At 44.3% G+C, this 7,088-nt stretch overlaps 1 protein-coding gene across 2 annotated transcripts in view; it reads left to right on the top strand.

Annotated features, from left to right (window-relative positions):
- The window catches only part of REG4 (regenerating family member 4), a 45,298-nt gene that overhangs the window by 37,681 nt on the left and 529 nt on the right, over positions 1-7,088 (top strand). The window contains exon 6 of one of the 2 annotated variants that reach the window (XR_008354267.1): positions 6,570-6,591. The exons of the other annotated variant lie outside the window; for it this stretch is intronic. The gene's annotated coding sequence lies outside the window, so the exon portion shown is untranslated. Of the gene's footprint in view, positions 1-6,569; positions 6,592-7,088 lie in introns of those variants that run through there. 2 annotated transcript variants of the gene reach the window in all.

The raw sequence follows: 7,088 nt of genomic DNA, 5'->3' as shown, positions 1-7,088 counted from the left end.
ACACACACTCCATCTTACACCAATTACACATTCATGCTCACACACACTTACACATATATGCTCACACACACTTACGCATACACATCCATGCTCACACACACTTATATATGCACATCCATGGTCAGATACACTTATACATAGACATTGTAATGCCCTTGTACACTTATACATAGACATGCATGCTCACATGCCTACAAATATACATACCCCACGCACGCCTCCTTACCGCGTCTGCAAATTTTGGTCCGTGACATAACGTGACCCTGCTGTGTGCCTGTCTCTCTCTGTGTTGGTTCACAATTGTTTAGAAAGGGCCCTTCCAACCTGGACCAGCACAGTCCAGGTCGAAAGGGCCCTTTTTTAACAATTTTGAAGTGCTACGAAGAGACAGGAACTAGTGGTTGCAGGGTGTAAGAAATATAACTATTTGTACCCAAATATATATTCTTTCGTTCTTTTGGGGACAGGTGGCAAAGAAACACACGCACACAGCAATATGTATTTTAAGAGTATATTAATAGGAAAATTCAACTACAGCAATTAATGGTCTCGAATTACAATACAACAACAAAAGCAAACACGAGTAACACTGACAAACCTCTACTACATTATCGTAATATTAACACCTCTTAACCAGACTAATTACCACAATACTGCAATATATAATAATGACAGCACTAATCCTTACTCCGATTTAACAAAGGAGGAAAACACCATACAAAATATAACCGTAAAACAATATAGTTACCACCAACGTCCCAATGATATCTTGACTTGAAAGGACACCGGCAATCTAAGTACACCCCCAAGGATCCTCTGCACACAGCAATATCTTGAGTTTCTTTCTTGGGAACCAATCAGTCCTTGGGATAGGTAGCCTTTTATCCTTGTTCTCTCTCCTGGACCATCCTTTTGACTGGTTCTCCCCTCTTCTCTTTATGGTCTGAGGTTTTTGTTCTTATACAGTATTTCTGGCCATACTAAGTTATGGACTCTGCCTATCTCTGTCTTTGGTTATCCATTCCATCCAATCAAGGGCCATTGTTAAGATATGGAAATTGCTCAGTTGTCCATTGCCATGTTTCCATTGGCCGTAAGTCCACAATAACTGGAGCCGACTATGAATATGTGAAAGGCCTACTGTGAATATTCGAAAGGATGTTGTGAAGGTCCACAATAGCGGGAGCCGGCTGCGAATATTCGAAAGGATGTTGTGAAGGTCCACAATAGCTGGAGACGGCTGCGAATATTCAGAGGGATGTTGTGAAGGTCCACAATAGCTGGAGCCGGGTGTGAATATTCAAAGGGATGTTGTGAAGGTCCACAATAGCTGGAGCCGGCTGCGAATATTCGAAAGGCCTACTGTGAAGGTCCACAATAACCACGATGTTTGCCACATATCCCTGGAGCCAATGTCCTGATGAGTTTGGGGGTGCACAACTGCCAGCAACCTTATATTTAAGATATCAGTTATATTCTAACATAAATATTAAAACACATTATTTTTCTTACAAGGGGTTGCCCAGGCCCCATAGAGAAGCGGGCCCCATAGAGTGACCACTGTGACCCCTGTAGTTGTACCAGTTTCTTTTTTGTTGTTACTTTAGGATGTACAAATCATCCATTTTGTGACAATAACTCACCATATTATTCTTTGTCAATCTAAGGTGTGCATCAAGTTCCCTAAGCAGCGACTGCCATGTTGAGGTTTAAAGAAAGTAGAGAAGAAATTAAGAGTAAGCATAGTGAATATAAAATTTTGAGTCAGAAAAAAATGAGGGGAAAAAAGACATGATGTGACATTGGAACTTCTCGGAGCCACCTGGTTTCAATTCAGAGGTGCAACAGGGTTCCTGAAAACCTCACCCCATAATTCAACAGCCTCCACAATGGGGAATAATTCCAAGAAAACTAAATTCCTGACTAACCCGTTGTCAACCCATGATTGTGGCCACTTATCTGCGCACCATCTGCCCTGAAAATAGGACCCCAAATCCGCACCTGCGGCATCAATGAATAAACTGATGTCTTCATCCTGTACCTACTCCTCCATTAACAACCATTAAAGTCACTGAGGAAAACATCCCAAACAGCCAAATTATCCCTCAACTGGAGAAAATGGTGCAGAGCCTTAATCCCAGGCATCGTCAAAGCCATCCACCGGCAAAAAAAATGTGTTCCATGTGAATTACGCGCCAGGCAAATTTCAATTTACCCAATAAATACTGCATCTGCTTCAACGTGACTTTTTTTTTTTTGAAACTGAATTTTATTGAGATCAGACATAAAAATAACACAAGTATCCTCCATGTAATGCATAGGAGTAAATACATAAAGAAAAACAACAGAAAAAAAAATGCGCATTACAGATGGACATTACTGCAAGTATACCGCCATACAATGCGGAAAAACAATGTAGAAATATCATATGGGTATAATATGTATACAATATGTCACACAGATCTCGGATTTTACATTTTTAGGAACAGGGAAGGGGAAGGGACGGGGGAGGGATGGGGAGAAAGGAGAGAGAAAGAGAGAGAGAAAAAAAAAAAAAAAGGGGAATGAGGAAAGAGCGAGAAGAAGAAAGCAGTAGAAGAAAGAGAAGAAGCCCAAAGGTAATCAGGATGCCAGAGTCGCCTTCCGATACCAAACGGTCCGCAAATCTTTCAGGATATAACCACTAGGCATAGGGCAGAATGTAGCAGTATAATACTCATCCCAGGCCGCCCAAGTGTCATGGAAAATGTGTGGAGTGTTAGAGGCGGAATGCGCCATCTGTTCATAAGTACGGGTTGTAGCAAGCGCATACAAGACATCCTGAATCGTGGGAGGGAGTGGGTCCTTCCACTTGCGCGCAATGCAAACCTTGGCTGCGATCAAGACATGACCCAGGAGTTTTCGCAATGGGGAGGCTAATGACGGGGGAAACATATCTAACAACGCAATTTCCACCTCGGCCGCTATTGGAATATGCAACAATTCCACTATGAGATGAAAAACAGCCGTCCAGTAGGGTTTAAGCACAGGACAGCCCCACCATACATGGAGCATGGTGCCCACTTCCCCGCACTGTCTCCAGCACAAGGGGGAGGAGGAGGGGAACATTTTAGCTAGCCTGGAAGGAACATAATACCACCGAAAGAGAACCTTCCTATTGGTTTCGAAATGAGTAGCATTCTTTGAGACCCCCTGAAACGAGGAGAGGGCATGATACCAAGTTTGAACATCATATTCCCTGCCAAGTTCCCTCTCCCATTGTAGCATAAATGGAAGTTTGTCATCAGACCCGTGACCCAATAGAGCAGTATAACAAACCGAGATGGCCCCCGGAACACAAGGAGCTTTCAGGCAAAGCCGAATGATCGGGGAGTCAGGACAGGAGGCAGGGAGGTCCCTCAGATGCTGCGAAAGGACATGCCGAACTTGTAGATACTTAAAGAAATCACGACTGGGCAGGGAAAAAGTACTCTGCAGGTCCTGGAAAGAACGTAGACGACCCCCGGAGAACAAGTGGGATACCGAAGTGACACCACAACGTATCCAATTATCTAAGTGGACATGAGGGATAACGGGTTTCAACGAAGACAATGGGGCGTGCCCGAGAAGGTGATCAGGAAACCGCAACATGGATTTATGTTTGTCCCACACTGCCAACGAGAGCGAGGTCGTGGGTAAGGCATCCGGCAGTGGAGGTCTAGAATTCTTAGGAAGCCACAGAAGATCTCGTAACAAAAATGGGGAAGTAAACAAGGATTTATGGTCCACCCAGGCCACCCTAGATGGATCTGAAAAGAGAAGAAGGGTTTGAGCCAGGTTGGAGGCAAGATAATAGAGCCTGAGATTAGGAATACCCAAACCACCAAGTAATTTAGAGCGCTGTAAAATATGATACGGAAGCCGGGGCCTTTGTGGAGCCAAAAAAATTTAGACAGTCTGGTTTGCATCGTGCGAAAAAATCCAGAAGGCAAAGCTATGGGCAAAGTCCGATAGAGATAAAGCAATTTGGGGAGGGAATTCATTTTGAAAGAGACAATACGGCCAAGCCAGGAAATGTCCAGTTTTGACCATCTGTTTAAATCGTCACAGATTTTGTTCCAAAGCGGTAGAAAGTTGGATTTAAGTAAGGAACCAGCCGACTTAGTAATGCGGACCCCCAAATATGTAATAAAGTCCGTACGCCAAGAATAATGAAAAGTCCCGGACACAGCGCCAATCACCGAAGTCTCGTATCCTATATTAAGAGCCTGCGTTTTATGCCAATTAATTTTGTAGTACGAGAGATTACCAAAAGTAGACAATAACGCATGTAAATTTGGAAGAGAAATCGTTGGATTAGTGAGTGTCAGGAGGACATCATCAGCGTACAGACAAATTTTAGAGTCAACAGAACGTATGGGAAAGCCCGCAATATCGGGGTGATCTCTGATGGCAATCGCCAGCGGTTCCATGGCTAGAGCAAACAAAAGCGGCGAGAGCGGGCATCCCTGGCGGGTACCATTGCTAATAGCGAAGGGCTCCGAAAGAAAGCCAGAGGTATAGACTCGCGCACGGGGCTGGTCGTAGAGGACAGAAACTGCGGTAACGAATTTCTCTGGTAAGCCAAAAGCCCTCAACGTAGAGAGCAGATACCCCCAATGAATGCGGTCGAAAGCTTTCTCCGCATCCAAAGAAAGCATCACACAAGGTGTATTAGTAGATTTCGCGAGATGGGTAATATTAATAATGCGCCTCGTATTATCAGACGGTTGACGACCTAAGATAAAACCTACCTGATCATTGCGGATCAAGGTAGGAAGCAAGGTATTCAAACGGTTAGCAAGCAATTTGAAATAAAGCTTAAGATCCGTGTTTAACAGGGATATAGGTCTATAATTTTCACAAGCCGAAGGGGACTTCCCGGGTTTAGGGATGGTGACTACATAGGCTTCAGACATTTCACCAGGGAGGGGTGTAGACTCCAAGAAACAGGAAAAGAGATCACTTAAGCGAGGAGCCAAAATAGATTTAAATTTTTGATAATAAAGATTGGAGAAGCCGTCTGGACCTGGGGCTTTATGAGACTTCAAGCCGGCAATGGTACGCTCTACTTCATCAGGTAAGGGCGGCGCCACCAAAGCCTCCCACTGATCTGCAGGAAGCCGAGGGATTGAAAGAGAGGAGAGGAAATCAGCAATCTCCACCGAACGCGGTTGCGGTAAGTCCGTCTGTAGACGGAGGTTATATAAGGAGTCATAATATTTCGCAAACAGATCAGCGATGTCTTTTGGATTATACACCCTCCCACCCTGAGAAGTCTGCAAATAATGGGTAGTACAGGAAGACGTCTGGAGTCGGAGCCTGCGAGCCAACAAGGAATCAGCTCGATTCCCCTTTGCATAATACTGCAGGTGAAGCCGACGTAACGCGAATTCCGTGTAATGTAGTTGAAGTTTATGTAATTCAGCTTTGATCTCCCGTATCTGATCCTGAGTGTCTTTGGACCAAGATGCTTTATTGGTAAGCTCCAAGGACACCAGACGGTCAGTAAGTTCTGAGATCGTGCGTAATCTCTGCTTCTTTTGAGCAGACGCAATTTTAATAAGATGACCCCGTATGACTGCCTTATGGGCAAGCCAGAGGGTGGAGGGTGAAATCTCCGGAGTGGCATTGGTCCGAAAATACTCGGTGAGCGCGTCCGCAACATCCACGCATACCTCCGTCTGTTGCAAGAGACTTTCATTAAGGCGCCATCGGGCTGATGGTGACAAGGAGGGACCATTGACCAGGGAAATCCACACAGGAGCGTGGTCAGACCACGATATATGTCCTATCTCTGCGCTTTGAATCAACTGCAAGACCTCACCATCTACCAAGAGCATATCAATTCTGGAATAACTTGAATGAACATTCGAGTAAAAAGAAAAGTCCCTACCTAAAGGGTGTACCACCCGCCAAGCGTCAAAAAGGGAGTGTTGATGAAGCAAATCTTGGAATTTTTTACCTTGGTCCGTCAGTGTCCTCAAATATCTAGTAGACAATTTTGCGGAAGAGTCCAAGGAGGGAGTAGAAACGAGATTAAAATCTCCTCCAGCAATCACTCTACCCTGCCTCAGCCTGTGTAGTTTAGTGAATACATGATCACAGAAAGCGGTCTGACCGGAATTAGGGGCATAAAGATTAAGGATAGTATAAGGGGTACCGTCAATGCAACCCCGGACAATAAGGTAGCGACCCTTCGGGTCACGGGTCTGAGACAACAACTGAAAGTGAACTTGTCTACTAATAAGTATAGCTACACCCATAGTCTTGTTGGCAGCGCGCGCATGATATTCTAGGGGATAATATTTGGACGCCAGTAATCGTGCTTGGGATTTAGCGAGATGGGTCTCCTGAATCAACACCACCGTAGCCTTACGCGTTGTGAGCTCCTGAAACAGCATCCGACGCTTATGTGGGGTATTTAATCCCCGAGCATTAATAGAAAGGAAGGTAATTTGCATCTTGGTACAATAGCAGTGGCAACTGGATAACGACCGACTGACCTAATTGGCAGAGAGAAGAAAAAATAGAAAGAGAGAGAAAGAGAGAAGAAAAAAAAAAAAAAAGGGAGAGAAAAAAGGAAATAAATAAATAAATAAAAAAGGGGGTGGGGGAGGAAGAGGGGGAGGCAAGAAGGGAAGGAAACAAAGGAATTGATAAGAGAAGCAAAAGCACTTCAAGAAACACACAATTTGCGCACAACCCCAATGGTTATACAGAACGATGTGCTCAAGAAATACAGTGAACCGTATGTGGGGGCAAAAAACCAGCAGTGGCTAGGACTTGCTGGCACACAGGCGAGACAATTTTAAAAAAACTAAACATTTCTCCGGACATCCGGAAGACAGTGTAAGGGAATTAGTCAGAAGAAAGAAACCCCGAACAATAAAAGTCATGAGAACCAAAACAATGCATTTATACAGAATCGTGAAATTCCCACGGAAATGAACAGGCAGCAAGTACAACCAGGTGTAAAAGCATGCATAGAAACACAAAACCTTAAAGTATATCGTGTGAGACCCCCCCTGCCAGAGGGAAGAAAAAAAACAAACAAACAAAAAAAAAAA

The sequence above is a fragment of the Spea bombifrons genome, chromosome 5 (genome assembly GCF_027358695.1).
Source record: "Spea bombifrons isolate aSpeBom1 chromosome 5, aSpeBom1.2.pri, whole genome shotgun sequence".
NCBI lineage: Eukaryota > Metazoa > Chordata > Amphibia > Anura > Pelobatidae > Spea > Spea bombifrons.
The sequence above is the reverse complement of the archived record's forward strand: the minus strand, read 5'-3'. Positions and strand labels throughout refer to the sequence as shown.